At 34.5% G+C, this 20246-nt stretch overlaps 1 long non-coding RNA gene across 1 annotated transcript; it reads left to right on the plus strand.

Moving 5' to 3' along the window:
- Positions 1–3269: 3269 nt before the first annotated feature.
- Positions 3270–15417, plus strand: LOC309618751. The gene is made up of 2 exons (XR_014238612.1): positions 3270–14917; positions 14978–15417. It is a non-coding gene; the product is annotated as an uncharacterized lncRNA (long non-coding RNA).
- Positions 15418–20246: the final 4829 nt, after the last annotated feature.

Raw genomic sequence — 20246 nt, forward strand, 5'->3', positions numbered from 1 at the left:
AAATCTCAGAGGACTGGCAGATAAATTTAATAAAGTAGCAGAAGATGAATCAATGTTTATCAAGTTAATCATCAGTTAATAAACCTTCTAAGAGTCGTAGGCCAGATAAATTAATGTGGCAGACATGTCAAATTCAGAGCAGTGGGGATATCAAAATCATTGACTACAAAGAAACTAAAAGGGAGATTATGCATTGTGAAAGGGACTGGACTCCATAAAGTGATATTTAGAATAATTAGTTCTCCACCATATAATATAATTGTTGTTTTATTTTGTTTTGTTTTCTTTCAACTCTTATTCTGGTGAAGACTTTGATGGAGAACAAAGTGTTAATTTAAGCTCTTTGCTAAGGACAGGGGTTTGTTTTGTTTTGTTTTGTTTTGTTTTGTTTTGTTTGTGTGACCAGTCTCTGGAAGTAGTGGAAAGGGTAACTACAAAATAACTTCATTCAAGTTATATCTAAGAGAAAACAAATTGGGACTTCTGAATAACTTGTTAGACAATAAGCAGATACTACTGTACTTGAGTTTGTTAATCTGTCTTTTTAGCTTTTGTAAACTTCTCTAAAGAACTAGAAGTTACAACCTATATACAGTAAAGTGTTGGATGACTTAAATGAGTCAAATAAAACAGGTCAGATAATTTAGAACTGAGTCCACTTATAACTGCAAAAACCACAAACATCTGGAGACTAAACAATATGCTACTAAACAATGAATGGATCACTGAAGAAGTCAAAGAGGAAATCAAAAACCTGGAGGCAAATGAAAGGTAAAACACAATGATTCAAATCTATTTTTTTGTAGCAAAGAAGTTCTAAGAGGGAAGTTTATAGCGCTAAAAGACTACTTCAGGAAACAAGGAAAATCTCAAATAAACAACCTAAGTTTACACCTAAAGATACAAGAAAAGAAGAACAAACAAAATACAAAGTTAGTTGAAGGAAATAAATCATAAAGATCAGAGCATAAATAAATAAAATACAGAACCTAAAAAGACAATAGAAAAGATCAGTGAAACTAAGAGATCATTCTTTGAAAAGATAAACAAAATTGACAATATTTATCAGAGCCAACAAGAAATAAAAGAACGAGGGCCCAAATCAACAAAATCAGAAATAAAAAGGAAAGTTACAATCTACATCACAGAAATACAAAATAATCATAAGACATTATTGAAAAAAAATATATACCAGTAAAATGGGCAACCTAGAAAAATTGGACAAATTCCTAGAAATGTATAATCTCCAAAGACTGAACCAAGAAGAAATAGAGAATATCAACAGACCAATTACCAGTAATGAAATTGAATCAGTAATATAAAACTCCCAATAAAAATGTCCAGGATCAGTCGCATCACCCTGATACCAAAATCAAGCAAAGAGACCACACAAAAAAGAAAATTACAGGATAATATGACTGATGAACATAGATGCAAAAATCCTCTACAAAATGTTAGCAAACTGAATTCAACAATACATTAAAATGATACTATGCCACAACCAAGTGGGATTTATCCCAGGGATATTCACAAATAAATCATATTAACAAACTGAGGTATAAAAATCATATGATAATCTCAATAGATGTAGAAAAATCTTTGGACAAAATTCAACATTCGTTTACAATAAAAACTCTCAATGCAGTGAGTATAGAGGGAACGTATCTCAACATTATAAAGGCTATTTACCTGTCCACAGTTAACATAATACTCAATGGTGAAAAGCTTGAAAGTGTTTCCTCTAAGATCAGTAACATGACAATACCCACTCTTGCCACTTTTATTCAACATAGTATTGGAAGTCCTAGCCACAGCAATCAGACAAGAAAAATTAATAAAAAGAATCCAAATTGGAAAGGAAGAAATAAAACTGTCATTTTTAGCAGATGACATGATCCTATTCATAGAAAATCCTAAGGATACTACCAGAAAACGACTAGAACTCATCAATAAATTTAGTAAAGTTACGGAATGCAAAATTAATACACAGAAATCTGTTGCATGTCTAAACACTAACAACAAAAGATCAGAAAAGAAATTAAGGGAATACTTAAGAATAAATCTAACTAAGGGGGTAAAAGACATATACTCAGAAAACTATAAGACACTGATGAAAGAAATTGAAGATGACATAAACATATGGAAAGATATAATATGCTCATGAATTAGAACACTTAATATTGTTAAAATGACCATGCTACCCCAAACAATCTACAGATTCAATGCAATCCCTATCAAAATACCAATGGCATTTTCACAAAACTAGAGCAAAAAATTCTAAAAGTTTTGTGGAAACACTGAAGACCTCAAACAGCCAAAACAGTTGTAAGAAAGAACAAAGATGGAGGTATCACACTCCTTTATTTCAAACTGTAATACAAAGCTATGGTCATCAAAACAGAATGGTTCTGGCACAAAAGTGGACACATATATCATTGGAACAGAATAGAAAACCCAGAAATAAACCAACACTCTTATGACCAATTAATCTATGACAAAAGTGGAAAGAATATACAATGGGGAAAAGACAGCCTCTGCAATAAATGATGCTGGGAAAACTGGACAGTTACATGCAAAAGGATCAGACTGGAATGTTCTCTCACACCATGCCCAAAAAGGATTCAAAACAGATTAAAGACTAAAATGTAAGATCTTAAACCATAAAACTTATAGAAGACAACATAGGTGGTATGCTATTTGACATTGGTCTTGGTAAATTATTTTGGGATGTCTCTCCTCAGACAAAGGAAACAAAAGCAAAAATAAACAAATGGGACTACATCAAACTAATAAGTTTTTCTACAACAAAGAAAGCTATCAGCAAAACAAAATGGCCACCTACTGATTGGGTGACGATATATGCAAATAATATATATCTGATAAGTTATTAATATCCAAAATATCCAAAGAACTCATACAGCTCAACCTCAAAAAAGCAGACAATCTGAATCAAAAATGGGCAGAGGATCTGAGTAGATATTTTTTTCAAGGAAGATTACAGATGGCCAAAATGCACATGAAAAGATGCTCAACTTCATTAAATAACAAGGAAATGCAAATGAAAACAACAATGAGAGAACTATATGATCCAGCAATTCCACTCCTGAATATTTATCTGAATAAAACAAAAACACTAATTAGAAAAGATATATGCACACACATGTTCATTGCAGCATTATTTACAATAGCTAAGATATGGAAGCAACTGTGGTGCCCATCAATAAATGAATGGATAAAGAAGTATATATATATATATATATGTATATATATATATTTAAATAGATTATTATTGCTCTCAAAAAGACAGCATAGTAGAATGACCTTGAGCTCACCTCCTCTCACGAGCACACCAAAATCACAACTAACTGCTGAACAACCATCAATAAAAAAGATTGGAACATACCAAAAAAGATATTCTACATCCAAAGATATAAAGAAGAAACCACAGTGAGGTGGAAGAAGGAGATCACTCACTATATAATCAAATCCCATAGCACCCTAGATGGACAACTCACAAACTGGAGAATAATTATATCACATAAGTGCTCCCACAGGAGTGAGAGATCTGAGTCCCATATCAGTCTCCCCAGCCTGGAAATCTGGCATCAGGAGAGGAGCCCCCCAGATATTTGGCTTTGAAGGCCAACAGGGCTTGATTGCAAGAGGTCCATAGGACTGAGGGAAATAGAGACTCTACTCTTAGAGGGTGCACACAAAGTCTTATGTGCACTGGGACCCAGGGCAAAAGTAGTGACTTAATACGAGCCTGGGCCAGACTTACCTGTGGGTCTTGGAGGGTTTCCTGGGGAAGCAGGGGTAACTGTGGCTCACTCTGGGGACAAGGACACTGGTGGCAGAGATATTAGGGAGTATTCATTGTCATGAGCTCTCCTGGAGGCTGATATTTTGGCACCAAGTACTGGCCCCACCCAACTGACTGTAAGCTCTAGTGCTGGGACGTCTCAGGCCAAACAATAAACAGGGTGGGAACACAGCCCCACCCAACAGCAGACAGGCTGCCTAAAAACTTCCTGAGCCCCACCCCCCTCTAGACACACCACACCCCTTGATGTGACCCTGCCCACCAAAGGGCCAAGACCCAGTTCCACCAAGCAGTGGGCAGACTCCAGAAGCAACAAAATTACAGTCTCACAGACTAAGGAAATGTGTCAGCAAACAGGACAGAATTTACCCTAGGACTAGCTGGTCCCTGGCCTTTGGGTAAAAAGAAGGGAGTGTACTGCTTGGACACATAGGACATCCCCTACAGAGGGCCACTTATCAGAAATCGAGAAACATATCTAACCCACATACATAAAAATACAAATTGGAATTTAGACAAAATGAGACTGCAGAGGAATATGTTTCAGACATAGGAACAGGATAAAACCTCAGAAGAACAAAAAGTGAAGTGAAGATAGGATATCTATACAAGAAAGGTTTTAGAGTACTGATCATAAAGATGATTCAAGAATTCGGGAAAGGAATGGATGCACAAAGGGAGAAGTTACAAGAAGTTTTTAACAAAGAGTTAGAAAATATAAAGAACAACAAAACACAGGAGAAAAATACAATAACTGAAATGAAAAATACACTAGAAGGAATCGATAGCAAGATAAATGATGCAGAAGAACTGAAGGCAGAAGTGAGCTGGAAGACGAGTAAAGAAAATCACCCCTGTGGAATGGAATAAAGAAAAAAATGAGAAGAAATGAAGACAGTTTAAGAGACCTCTGGGACAACATTAAATGAACCAACATTTGAATTATAGTGGCTCCAGAAGGAGAAGAGAGAGCGAAAAGACCTGAGAAAGCATTTGAAGAAATAAGTGCTGAAAACCTCCCTAACATGGGAAAGAAAACAGAAACTCAAGTCTAGGAAGCACAGAGTCCCATACAGGATTAACCCAAGGAGGAACACACAGAGACATGTAGTAATCAAACTGACAAAAATAAAGATAGAGAGAAATATTAAAAGCAACAAGAGAAAAGCAACAAATTACAAGGGAATCCCGATAAAGTTATCAGCTGATTTTTCAGCAGAAACTCTGAAGTTCAGAAGGGAGTGGCATGATATATTTAAAGTGGTGAAAGGGAAGAACGTACAAGCAAGAATACTCTATTCAGCAAGGTTCTTCTTCAGATCTGACAGAGAAATAAAAAGCTTTACAGACAAACAATGGTTAAAAGAATTTAGCAATACCAAACCACCTTTGCAACAAATGCTAAGGGAACTTCTCTAGGTGGAAAAGTAAAGGACACAACTAGAAATAGGAAAATTATGAAGTGGGCAAACTCACCAGTATAGGCAAACATACAGTAAATGTAGGAAATCATCCACACACAAATATGGTACAAAACCAGTACATGAGAGGAGAAGAATACAAATCCAGGATATTTGAAGTGCATTTGAAATTAAGAGATCAGCAACTTAAAACAATCTTGTATATATATAACTTGTATCAAAACCTCATAGTAACTGAACAGCAAAAAACTATACATACACTCAAAAAGAAAAAGGAATCCAACACAACACTAAATATCATCATCAAATCACAGGAGAAGAAAACAAAAGAGGAAAGGAAGGAAAAAAGACCTACAAAAACAAATCCAAAACTACTAACAAAATGGCAATAAAAACATACTTATAAATAATTACCTTAAATGTAAATGGGTTAAATGCTCCAAACAAAGCACAGAGACTGACTGAATGGATATAAAAACAAGACCCATATGTGTACTGTCTACAAGAGACCCCTGTTTGGAAAATTAATAAAGTAGTCTTGTTCAGGCTTCAGAGGCAGAAGCAGGCTTCTGAATGAACTGTGACCTTGCCTGGACTGCACACCTAACAATTGCTGCTAGCAAGTCAAACTGTGCTTATGATAAGAAAGGGAGTCAGTCTTGGAATTTCTTGAGCCCTGGGGACCAGACCAGTCCCCCAGGGTCTGGAAAATCTTGTGACTCACATGGTGAAATTAACAGCACTGTTACAATTGAACCAGAGCTGCATTTTTGCCTGCAAACTAGTATCAGTTTGAGGCCAGGAATTATAAACAGAAGCCCCAAGAATTCCAATCTGAAGTCTCACCCATGGGGTGGATGCACTGCCCAGGACCCTTACCAATTGGGTCACCAGATTGCTGTCACTTGGGACTTCCCAACTGCTGTTTGGAACTGGAAGTAGGTGTCGGCCCAATTTGGTGATGTATACCCTATTATGTTTCTCTAATATGCCTTTCCTTCTAATGATTGTATATTAAAATTAAGTTAAATCACCTTTCATAAAAGAATTGATTAAAGCTGTCTATTTGTGTGAGATTAGTGGTTATTTTGCCAGCAAATCCAATGAACCTTAAAAGTGAAAACAGGCTTTCAGCAAAACAACCCTCTTCAGACTTAGGCACACATACAGACTGAAAATGAGGGGATAGAAAAAGGTATTCCATGCAAATGGAAATCAAAAGAAATCTGGAGTAGCAAGACTCATATCAGCAAAAATAGACTTCAAAGTAAAGATTTACAAGAGACAAAGAAAGACACCACATAATGATCAAGGGATCAATTCAAGAAGAAGATATAACAACTGTAAATGTATATGCACCCAACACAGAGACACCTCCATATATAAGGCAAGTGCTAACAACCATAAAAGGAGAAATTAACAGTAACACAATAATAGTGAGGGACTTTAACGTCCCACTAACACACAGAACATCCAGAGAGAAAATCAATAAGGAAACACAAGTGTTAAAAGACACATTAGACCAGATAGACTTAATTGATATTTATGGGACTTTCCATACAAAAGCAGCAGAATACAATTTCTTCTCGAGTGCACATGGAACGTTCTCCAAGATAGATCACATCTTGGGTCACAAATCAAGCCTCAGTAAATTTAAGGAAGTGGAAGTCATATCAAGCATCTTTTCCTATGCTATGAGATTAGAAATAAAGTATAGGAATAAAAACTGTAAAAAAGAACAAACACGTGGAGGCTAAACAATATGTTATTGAATAACCAATGGATCACTAAAGAAATCAAAGAGGAACTCAAGAATACCTAGAGACAAATGACAATAAAAACATGACAATCCAAAATCTATGGGGCACAGCAAAAGCAGTTCTAAGAGGGAAGTTTATTGCAATACAATCTTACCTCAGGAAACAAGAAAAATCTCAAATAAACAACCTAACCTTACACCTAAAGCAGCTAGAGGAATAAGAACAAACAAAATGCAAATTTAGTAAAAGAAACTATAAAGATCACAGCAGAAATAAATGAAATAGACAAAGAAAACAATAGCAAAGATCAATGTATCTAAAAGCTGGTTCTTTGAGAAGATAAACAAAATTGAAAAACCTTTAGCCAGACCTATCAGAAAAAAAGGGAGACAATTCAAGTCAATAAAATTAGAAATGAAAATGGAGAAGTTACAATGGACACCACAGAAATATAAAGGATCATAAGAGAATACGACAAGCAACTATATGCCAAAAAAGAAAAAAGAAAAAGAAAAGAAAAGAAAGAAAAGGACAACCTAGAAGAAATGGACAAATTCTTGGAAAGGTACAACCTTACAAGACTGGAACAGGAAGAAAGAGAAAATATTAACAAAATAATCACAAGTAATGAAATTGAAACTGTGATTAAACAGCATCCAATAAACAAATGTCCAGGACCAGCTGGCTTCACAGGACAATTCTATCAAACATTTAAAGAAGAGTTAACACCTATCTTTCCAAAACTATTCCAAAAAATTGCAGAGGAAGGAACACTCCCAAACTCATTCTGTGAGGCCATCCTCATCCTGATCCCAAAACCAGGCAAAGATACCATGAAGAAAGAAAATTACAGGCCAATATCACTGATGAACATAGACACAAAAATCCTCAACAAAATACTAGCAATCAAAATACAACAATACATTAAAAGGATCCTACACTATGATCAAGTGGGATTTATCCCAGAGATGCAAGGATTTTTCAATATTTGCAAATCAATCATTGTGATACACCACATTAAATAATTGAAGAATAAACACCATATGATCATCTCAATAGATGCAGGAAAAGCTTTTGACAAAATTCAATACTCACTTATGATTAACAACTCTCCAGGAAGTGGGCATTGAAGGAACCTACCTCAAAATAATAAAGACCATATATGACAAATCCACCACTAACATCATGTTCAATGGTGAAAAGCTGAAAGCATTTCCTCTAAAATCAGGAACAAGACAAGGATGTCCAGTCTTGCTACTTTTACTCTACATAGTTTTGGATGTCCTAGCCACAACAATCAGAGAAGAAAAATACACAAAAGGAATACAAATTGGAAAAGAAGAAGTAAAACTGTCACTGTTTGAAGGTTGCATTTTAGTATACATAGAAAATCCTAAAGATGCTGCCAGAGAACTTCTGGAGCTCATTAATGAATTTGGTAAAATTGCAGGTTAAAAATTAATACACAGAAATTTGTTGCATTTCTATATACTAACAATGAAAGATAAGAAAGAGAAATTAATGAAACAATCCCATTTATGATTGCATCAAAAAGAATAAAATATGTAGGAATCAACCTACCTAGGGAGGCAAAATACCTGTAATCCTAAACTATAAGATGCTGATAAAAGAAATCAAAGATGACACAACAGATAAAAAGCTACACTGTGTCCATGGATTAGAAGAATCAATGTTGTCAAAATGACTGTCCTACCCAAGGCAATCTATAGATTCAGTGCAATCCCTATCAAGTTATCAATGGCATGTTTCACAGAACTAGAACAAAAAAGTTTTAAAGAGGGAAGAGATATGGGAACATATGTATATGTATAACTGATTCACTTTGTTATAAAGCAGAAACTAACACACCATTGTAAAGGAATTATACTACAATAAAAATGTTAAAAAAAAAAAAATTGTGTGGAAAAACAAAAGACCCTGAATAGCCAAAGCCATCTTGAGAAAGAAAAACAGAGCTGGAGGAATCAGGTTCCCTGACTTCAGACTATACAACAAAGATAGTCATCAAAACAGTATGGCACTAGCACAAAAACAGACATATAGATCAATAGAACAGGATAGAAAGCCCAGAAATAAACCCACGTACCCATGGGCAATTAATCTAGGAGAAAAGAGGCAAGAATATACAATGGAGAAAAGACACTTCTTTCAATAAATGGTGCTGGGAAAACTGGACAGCTACACGTAAATAATGAAATTAGAACATTCTCTAACACGATATACAAAAAAAATCTCAAAATGGATTAAAGACTTAAATGGAAAACAGGATAGTATAAAACTCCTAAAGGAAAACTTAGGCAGAGCTCACTCTGACAAATTGCAACAATATCTTTTTGGATCTGTCTCCTAGAGTAATGAAAATAAAAATAAAAATAAAAATGAACTATGTTATCTAATTAAACTTAAAAGCTTTTGCATACCAAAGGAAATCATAGGCAAAACAAAAGACAACCTATAAAATGGGAGAAAACATTTGAAAATGATGCAACCAACAAGGGATTAATCTCCAAAATATACAAATAGCTCATCTACCTCAATATCAAAAAAGAAACACCCCAATAAAAAAATGGGCAAAAGTCCTAAATAGACATCTCTCCAATGAAGACATACAGATGGCCAACAGGCACATGAAAGATACTCAACATTGCTAATTATTAGAGACAGGCAAATCAAAACTACAATGAGATATCACCTCACACGGGTCAGAATGGCCATCATTCAAAAGTCTACAAATAATAAATGCTGGAGAGGGTGTGGAGAAAAAGGAACCCTCCAACACTGTTTATGGCAATGTAAATTGGTACAGCCACTTTGGAGAACAGTATGGACCTTCCTTAAAAAACTAGAAATAGTGTTACGTATGATCCTGCAATCCCTCTCCTGGGCATATATTTGAACAAAACCATAATTTGAAAATATACGTGCACACCAATGTTCACTGCAACACTATTTACAATAGCCAACACCTGGAAGATACCCAAATGTCCAGATGAATGAGTAAAGAAAATGGGATATAAATACATATATGTATATATGTGTATATATATATACATATATATATATATATATATATGATGGAATATTACTTAGCTATAAAAAGAATGAAATAATGCCATTTGCAGCAGCATGGATGGACCTAGAGATTATCTTACTAAGTGAACCATGTCAGACAGAGAAAGACAAATATCATATGATATATTATGATACACATTGGGAATCTAAAAAAAAAACAGAAAACAAACTAACTTACTTCCAAAACAGAAAGAGATCACAGACATAGAAAACAAACTTGTGGTTTCCAAAGTGGAAATGAGGTTAGTGATAAATTAAGAGGCTTGGATTAACATATACACACTACTATATATAAAATATTTAGATAACCAACAAAGGTCTACTATATAGCACAGAGAACTATATTAAATATTTTGTAATAACCTATAAGGGAAGAGGGAAGGGAAGAGAATCTGAATCACTATATATATAACTGAATCACTTTGTTGTACACCTGAAACTAACACAACATTGTAAATGAACCATAATTAAAAAAAAAAAAGAAATAAAAAGAATTTCCTATGCCATAAAAAGGGATGAAATCTTGTCACTTGAAACAGTATGGATGGATCTAGAGGGTATTATGCTAAGTGAAATAAGTCAGACAGAGAAAGACAAATACTGCATGACAAATACTCATATGTACAATAAAAATAAATTAACCAACTTGACAAAACATAAACAGAGTTATAGAGAAAAAACGTGTGGTTGCCAGATGGGTGGGGAGTTGGGGAGGAAAGAAATAGGTGAAGGAGGTTAAGAGGTACAAACTTCCAGTTGCAAAACAAATGAGTTATGTGTATGAAATGTACAGTGTGGGGAATAGAGTCAGTAACTATGTAATATCTTTGTATGTTATAATATGGTAACTAGTCTTATCATGGTGATTAGTTTGAAATGTATAGAAATATCAATCACTATTTTGTGTAACAGGAACTAATAGAGTGTTTGGGTCAATTATACTTTTAAAACAAACTCATAGAAAAAGAGATCAGATTTGTGGCTTACAGAGATGGGATGTGAGGAGGAGGTGGAATTAGGTGAAGGAAGTCAAAAGGTACAAACTTCCAGTTATAAGTACTAGGGATGTGATGTACAACATGATAAATATAGTTAACACTGCTGTGTGTTATATATAAAAGTGGTTAAGAGAGTAAATCCTAACATTTCTCATCACAAGAAAAAAAATTTCTCTTTCTTTAACTTTGTTTCTGTATGAGGTGATGGATCTTCACTAAACCTATTTTGATAATCACTTCATACTGTATGTAAATCAAATCATTATTTTGTACACCTTAAACTTACACCTTACTGTATGTCAATTATACCTCAATAAACATGAAATAAATAAGTAAATAAACAAACAAATATAAATTAGGAACACTGAAAAAATCTATTATTAAATTCAGATATTATCTTTTTGTATCAAAAAACCCCAAGAGATTCACTTAAGAAAATCCACTTATGTAACTGTTAGGGCTCACGACAGGCCATGCCAAAATATGCTACAATGGTATATTGAATATTTTGAATTAAAGTTACTTAAGAATCTGACAATGCAAGAGGGGTACTTTGACCCTCCTTTCTGTCTCTCTAAAAGCATGAAATAAATCTTTCTCGTGAAAGGTGAAATCCCTGCATTTGGAGATGGAAGGACACCCTCATCATCAGATATAGGGAATCAGAGTGAGAAGACTGTATAAACAAATTTGTTACTTCTTTATTTTATTACCCCAAGTCCAAAATCTCTTTAGATTCTTCACTATTTGAGCACCCAAAGCCCAAGTTTCTTTGTCCTGTCAATTCCTCACACATTTATTTATTTATTATTACTTTGTCTAAAAAGTATAGAAGTCACCCTACCTACTTCTTAAGTCCTATTTCTATGAGACCTTGGTGGGCACAAATTAAAATTTGGTTTTGTTTTTTTTTTTCTTTTAGTCCTTCTTGTATCAATTTTCTTGTTAGTTCAGCCACAAGCACTCAAGAAAGGCAAAGAAACAAATTTTTCCCTCTCAACATGTCTAGATAATAAGTATTTTATCAAAATTATTCACTGTTTAATCATCCTTTACTGAAATTTTACTCCTGTAAACACAATAAAAAACAGTCTCTGAAGCATTAAAGAAGACAAAGGGACTGCAAGTAGCTGGAAGGATCTGGGTTACATAAAATTTGAACAAGAAGCTTGAAGAGAATTTTAGAGACATTCTCATTATCTAATATCCCCTTTGTTATTCCCACTTATGAATAGATCCAATGCTTAGAAAAATCTTGACTGCCTAACTGCATTGTTCAGGGAATATTTAACTTGTTTCTTCTTTTTATTAATAGAAGATATATAACAAATATTGGAGATAGTCAGTTTTCCCCCAGTGAATAGGTATAATTCTACGCCAAAGCAAAGGAACCGAATGTTTTAATTAGTCTGCACAACCTGATCTTGAATAAACATGCACTTTTCATTCGCTTCTTGGACATTTTCAAAATTTCTTAAAACCATATATAAGATTACTATGCTCTAGGAAATTAGGGACTCAGATAACCCCAGCAATAAAGAGATCTTTGGACCCCTGAGAACAATTGATAAGTAGCTACAGTTGCAACAACAGTGAAGCCCAACAAAAATCATCCTTAATTAGGTTTTTATTGAATTCCAGAATACAACTTATTTTCCTAATAAACAGAGTATATTTTAATATGTTTGGCATTTTATTGTTCTACTTACCTTTTAGTTTTTCAATTTTATTTTATTAAGCTCTGATATTTTTATCCTCCAAAACAATTACCTCTCTTCCTAGGGTACAGCCCCAGAAGCAATTGCTTCTTTAAATAGCTTTGACTCATTAATCCCTTCCTCTTCCACTTTGCTATCAAGTGGAGGGGAACTTCCCACCCACTTGTACAGCATAATACAAACATCAGAATAAGTTTCTGTTGGTTTCTTCACCTTACCTTTTAAATTAAAAAAATTAATAGAACTTATTATTTTAGAAAATTTAGAAAAATATAACAGAGATTTACAGAGATTTCCCATATAATCATACCCCACCCCCATGTGTATCTTCTCCCATTACCAACATTCCCCACCATAGTGGTATATTTGTTACAATTGATAAACTTACATTGACACATTATTAGCACTCAGTTTTGAAAGTTTACATTAGGGTTCACCCTTGGTGTAATACATTCTATGAATTTGGACAAATTTATAATGACGTGCACCCACCATTACACTATCATAAAAACTAGTTTGATGGCTCTAAAAATTCTCTATGGTCCACTTATTCTTCCCTCACCCCACCATAACTCTTGGCAACTACTCATCTAATTAATTAATTTATTTATTTATTTATTTATTTATTTATCTGTCTCCATATTTTTGCCTTTTCCAGAGTTAAAATCATACAGTCTGTAATCTTTTCAGATTGGCCTTTTTCACTTAGTGCCATGCATTTAAGTTTTCATCATAACATTACATGGCTTGATAGCTTTGTTTTAAGTGCTGAATAATATTCCATTGTCAGGATTTATTAGATTTTTACCTATTCTCCTTGCGAAGGGTATCTTGATTGCTTCAAAGTTTGGCAATTATCGATAAAGCTAATATAAACATCTATGTGCCAGACCATTCAGATGACCAAAATATATTTCTCATATATATTTGGTCTTTGTTCTTGTTCCTAGCTCACAGCTCCCAAACCTTTGGAATTTCCTGAACAATGAGAGCAATGGCAACATCTTTTGTGATAATATTTGGTCTCAAGGGTTAGAACTTTTATTCCCACTCCCTGATTTCTGGGAGGGGAGAGGGGCTGGAGGTTGAATCAATCACAAATAGCCAATGATTTAATCAATAATGCCTATTAATGAAACCTCCATAAAAGACCAAAGGAGGAGGTTTAAAGATCTTCCAACTTAGGGAAGCAGAAGTCTTTCACATTACCACCATGCCATGTAGGCCACAAACTCCATGAGGAGAGAAGCTGCTTTGTTCTCTTCATCTGGCTATTGATTTACATTCTTTAATAATTTTTTTGTAATAAACCAGTAATCTAGTGGGTTTCCCGATTCCTGTGAGCCACTCTAGTAAATTAATCAAACCCAAAGAAGGGTTGTGGGACCCTCCAATTGGTAGCCAGTTGGTCAGGAGCACAGGTAACAACCTGGTCTTGTGATTGGCATCTAAAGTGGAGGGCAGTCTGTGAGAATGAGCCCTTAACCAGTGGAATCTGATGATATCTCTTGATAGGTAGTGTCAGAATTAAATTGAATTGTAGGACACCCAACTGGTATAGGAGAACCGCTTGGTGAAAACTCCTACATACACACACACACACCCACACACACAGATTGAAAATTGAATTGGGGTACAGAACACTTTTAGCTGTATTATATGATAGTTCTATTTTTAATTTTTTGAGGAACCTCCATACAGTTTTCCATAGTGTTGTAAAAATTTGCGTTTCCATTACTGATGCACAAGCGTTCTTTTTTCACCACATCCTAACCAACACTTGTTATCTCTTGCCTTTTTAAAGTAGCTATGCTAACAGGTGATAGGTAATATCTCATTGTGTTTTTGATTTGCATTTCCCTGATGATTAGTGATGTTGAGTAATTTTTCAAATCTGGGCAATTTGTATGTATTCTTTGGAAAAAATGGCTATTCAGTTCCTCTGGCATTTTAAATTTACTTATTTTTATTTATTTTTGGCATGTTGGGTCTTCGTTGCTGCACGTGGGCCTTCTCTAGTTGAGGCAAGTGGGGGCCACTCTTCGTTGAGATGCGTGGGCCTCTCATTGCGGTGGCTTCTCTTGTTGTGGAACACGGGCTCCAGGTGTATGGGCTTCAGTAGCTATGGCACGCAGGCTCAGCAGTTGTGGCTCATGGGCTCCAGAGCACAGGATCAGCAGTTGTGGGGCACGGGCTTAGATGCTCCACGGCATGTGGGGTCTTCCCGGATGAGGGCCCAAACCCATGTCCCCTGCATTGGCAGATGGACCCCCAACCACTGCGCCACCAGGGAAGCCCCCTATGGCATTTTAAAATCAGATTATTTTGTTTGGATTTGAGTTACATGAGTTCCATATATATTTTGGATATATTTTTGATATCTGTTTGCAGATACATGCTTTGCAAACATTTTCTCCCATTCATAGGTTGCCTTTTTACTTCTTGGTTGTTTGTGTAGAATTTTTTTTTTTTTTTTAGTTTGATATAGTCCCCCTTGTTTATTTTGTTTTTGTTGCCTTTACTTTTGGTGCCATAGCCCAAAGACTCATTGCCAATACCAAAGTCAAGGAGATTTGTCTCTTTTTTATTCTAGAAGTTTTACACTCTCAAGTCTTATATTGAGATCTTTACTCTACTGAAAATTAATATTTTAGTGGCATAAGGTAGGAATTTAATTTTATTGTTTTGTATGTGATTATCCACTTTTCTCTACACCACTTATTGAAGAGACTATCCTTTCCCCATTGAGTAAACTTGACTCCACTGTCAAATATTACTTGACTATATATGAGAGGGTTTATTTCTGAGCTCTCCATTCTGTTCCATTGGTCTATGCAGGGTCTTTTGTGGTTCCACACCAATTTTAGGATTTTTTTTCTGTTTCAGTGAAAAATGACACTGGAATTTTTGATAAGTATTGCATTGAATCTATAGATGGCTTTGGGTAGTATTTTAACAATATTATTAAACATTTTAACAATATTTTTAACAACTTTAACAATATTATTTCTTCCAATTCATGAACACAAGTTATATTTATTTCCATTTATTTGTGTCTTTTTCTTTTTCAGTTATTTTACTGTTAGTGTATAGAAATGCAACTGATTTCTATAAATTGATTTTCAATCCTGCAATTTTAAAATTTGGTTATTAGTACTCATTTTTCTGGTGGAATCTTTAGGGTTTCTATATATAAGATCATATCATCTGCAAGCAAAGACAATTTCATTTCTTTTTTTCCAATTCAGATGTGTTTTATTTCTTTTTCTTGCCTAATTGCTCTGGCTAGGACTTCTGGTACTATGTTGAATACAAGAGGTCTGGGATCACCCTTGTATTTTCCCTGATCTCAGAGAAAAAAATTTAACCTTTCACCATTGAGTATGATATTAGTTGGTTGCCATACTCAGCCTTATTAAGCTGAATTATTTTCCTTCTCCCTTCAATTTGTTGAGAGTTTTTAATCAGGAAAGGAGGTTTAATTTTATAAACTGATTTTTCTGCATTTATTGAAATAATCATAATTTTTTTAAATCTCTTATTCTATTAATTTAGTGTATTATATTTATTGATTTGTGTATATTGAGCCATCCTTGCATTCTTGGGATAAATCCTACTCAATCATGGTATATAATTCTTTTAATTCACTGTTGAATTTGGCTGACTAATATTTTATTGAGAATTTTTGCAACTACATTCATCAAGTATATTGGCCTATAGTTTTCTTTTCTTGTATTGTCCTTATCTGACTTCAATATCAAGATTATGTTGGCCTTATAAAATGAGTTTTAGTGTGAAAAAAATGTTCTAATTTATTTATTTACCTGTAGGTGTCCAACTTTCTCAACACCACTTTTTGAAGAGACTGTCTTTTCTCCACTGTATATTCTTGCTTCCTTTGTTGTAGATTAATGGACCATAAGTGTGTGGGTTTATTTCTAGACTCTCTAGTCTGTTTCATTCATCTATGTACCCAGTTTTGCTCCAGGACCATACTGCTTTGGTTACTGTAGCTTTGTAGTATAGTTTGAAGTCAGAGAGTGTGAATATTCCAGCTCTATTCTTCTTCCTCAAGATTGTTTTGGCTATTTGAGGTATTTTGTGTTTCCAAACAAATTTTAAAATTATTGATTCTAGTTCTCAGAAAAATGCTATGGAACACTCCTCAGCCATAAAAAAGAATGAAATTTTGCCATTTGCAACAACATGGATAAACTTGGAGAGCATCATGCTAAGTGAAATAAGTCAGACAGAGAAATACAAACACTGTATGATATCACTTATATGTGAAATCTAAAAAATACAACCAACTAGGAAAGATAACAAAAAAGAAGCAGACTCACAGATGTAGAAAACAAACTAGTGGTTACCAGTGGGAAGAGGGAAGTGGGGAGAAACAATGTTGGGGTAAGGGATTAATAGGTACAAACTATTATATATAAAATAAGCTACAAGTGTATATTATACAAAATAGGAAATATAGGCAACATTTTATAGTAACAATAAATGGAGTATAACCTTTAAAAATTTTGAATCATTATGTTGTACACTTGTAACATATTATGCTGTACATCAATTCTACTTCAATTGAAAAAAAAGACTTGTTTTGTGACCTATCATATGCTATATCTGGAGAATGCTTTGTGTGTATTTGACAAGAATGTGTATTCTGCCTCTGTTGGATGTAATGTTCTTCTGTTTATATCTGTTAGGTTAATTTGATCTAAAGTATAGTTCAAGTCCAACATTTCCTTATTGATTTTTCTGTCTTGATGAGTTGTTCATTGTTGAAAGTGAGGTATTGAAGTAGGAAAAATTATGAGCTGAAAAGGTCTCTCTTGGTCCTGAACTATGTCACCTTGGAAAAAGTTTGATGTGGGTAAGGTCAAACTTTTCTTCTAACCATCTCCAATGTATCTAAACTCATGCTTGTTTGCTGCAACAGTGTGCTGAAACTTCTCCATTGGAAACCTACACTTCCAGAAAGGCTCTTTTTTTCTGTAGGTGATTGTCAGAGGCAGGGTTCTCCAGGGGCTCTTGGACTATGGCTTAGAGAACCTGGAGCTAGTTCATGGACCACTTCATGGTCAACAGCTAGAACCAAGGTCTGTAAGCCTATTACTCAATGTGCAGGTGGGTGAGGCTCCTGCTGGATCCTTTGGCATATGGTGCTGGATCCCGCAGCTCCCACAAAGACACTTGAGTCTGTGAATAGATGCCAAATTTTTGTTGTTGGGGGGTGGGGCATGAACAAGGATGTCTTATTCAGCTCTATCTTTGATGTCCCTTCTCTCCATTTTTTAAGTTCTTCTTTGATTTTATTCATTAGAGTTAAGTGTTGTTTTCCTCAAAAAATCTTATACATATTTTGTTACACCTGACTATTTCATTTTCAAGAATGCTAATGTAAATGATATTGTGTTTTTAATTTCAAATTCCACTTGTTCTTTTTTGGTATATAGGGAAACAATTGGCTTTTGTATATTAACCTTGTATTCTGCAACCTTTCTATAAGGTTTTGTGGGAACTTAAAAGCAGAGAAGTTAGCTGGATTTTGATAGTTGTATAGCTTATTACTGCAGTAAGCATTATAAATACAAAATAATTTAGTTCTTCCCTTCTTTCTATCCAAATGACAAACATAGCAATGTAAACCTATAAAAGACATTCTTTCAAAATTTTACAGCAGTGAAATCCTACTTATGATTATTTTATTTATGATTATTTTATGATTACTAATTATTATGTAGAACACTTAAATCATTTTGGATGCTATCATTGTTTTTAACATACATCTATGGGAATTTCCAGGGTAAGAACTATAATTTAGATAAGTATGGTCAGTGCGATCACTTTATCCACCCCTGCCCCAAATCACCCAAATTGTTAAATGAGAAAGGTTCATAGTCAATTAACTATGAAGTTTATAAGGCTAACTCTGTCAGACTAATTATTTTCTAAACAATATCTACAAATTGGGAATTCCCTGGTGGTTCAATGGTTAGGACTCAGTGCTTTCACTGCTGTGGCCCAGGTTCAATCCCTGGTCAGGGAAGTATGATCCCACAAGCCACGTGGCATGGCCAAAAGAAAAAAAAATCTACAAACAGTTCCTATATCAACATGTCTTACGAAGTTAGGATTATCTCATGGAAGATATTGTAGTCTGTTAGTTAAAACTCAGTGTGTGTTTGTGTGTGTGTTTCCTTAAATCAAGGGGGCAGAATAAAATAGTATAATGATAAAAAAATAGTGTGATGTGGAAATGTTTAAAATTAGTCTTATATCCTGGCTCTGCCATATGCTTGCTGCATGACTTTGGGCTAATTCCTTATTTTAAGTGTCATTTCCATAGTCTTTAAATCAGTTTCCACATAGTTCTTACTTAACTTACAAAATTGTTGTGAGAATTAAATAAATTAATACTGTTCAGTTGCTTAGTACAGTGCTTGCCACATTATCAACATGCAGTGATGGTTAAGCAAAAGTGTTACTACAAAATCCCAACATCAACAACATCAAAATTACCTAGTTATAAAGTTAAGAAATACAGAGTTTACCTTACATCTCTAAACTCTTCTGAAGAACACAAAGGAAGATTTTAAGACATGAAGAGAAGGATCATATTCCTATAAGGAAAGGCTCAATAATGTAAAGTTGTGAGTTATCCCCAAATTCATTTAAAAATCTATCAACATTGTTTAGTTTTAAGTATTAAAAAATCATTTTAAACTTTATCAAAAAAATAAATATGAGCTTTCCTTTATAAAATCATCCAAGATAATTGTTAGAAATTGTTTTAATTCATTCAGGCTGCTATAACAGAATACCATAGACTGAGTGTCTTATAAACAGTAGTAAATTATTTCTCAGAGTTCTGAAGGCTGGGAAGTCCAAGGTCAAGGGCTGGTAGATTTGGTGTCTGGTGTGGAACCACCTCTTAGTTGGTTGTCTTTTCACAGTGTCCTCACATGATGGAAGCAGCAAGGGAGCATCTCAGGCCTCTTTTATAAAGGCACTAATCACATTCATGAGGATTCTACCCTCATGGCCAAATCAACTCCCTAAAACCCCACCTCCTAATACCATCACCTTAGGAGTTAGAATTTCAACATGTGAATTTTGGGAAGACTCAAACATTTAGACCATAGCAGAAATGTAATTAAAATGTGTTACTGGAGGATTAAATAAGAACTTTGTGTCAAAGTACATAGTAAAAGGGAAGAGTAGTCCCAGGAATGGCAAGAAGTATAAGTCTTACTCCCTAGCAGAGGGCCCAACATTGGTAATTCACATTCATAACTCTCACAACCCCTTTACAAATGCTCTGAATTCAGTGGATAAGAACACTTAGAAAGTCACAACAGAATGAAACAAGCCCGAGGACAGTGCTCATATCAGAATTCCCTGTTTTACACACATTTGCCTTAAGC

The sequence above is a fragment of the Balaenoptera borealis genome (genome assembly GCF_965194805.1).
Source record: "Balaenoptera borealis genome assembly, chromosome: 20".
Taxonomy (NCBI): Eukaryota; Metazoa; Chordata; class Mammalia; order Artiodactyla; family Balaenopteridae; genus Balaenoptera; species Balaenoptera borealis.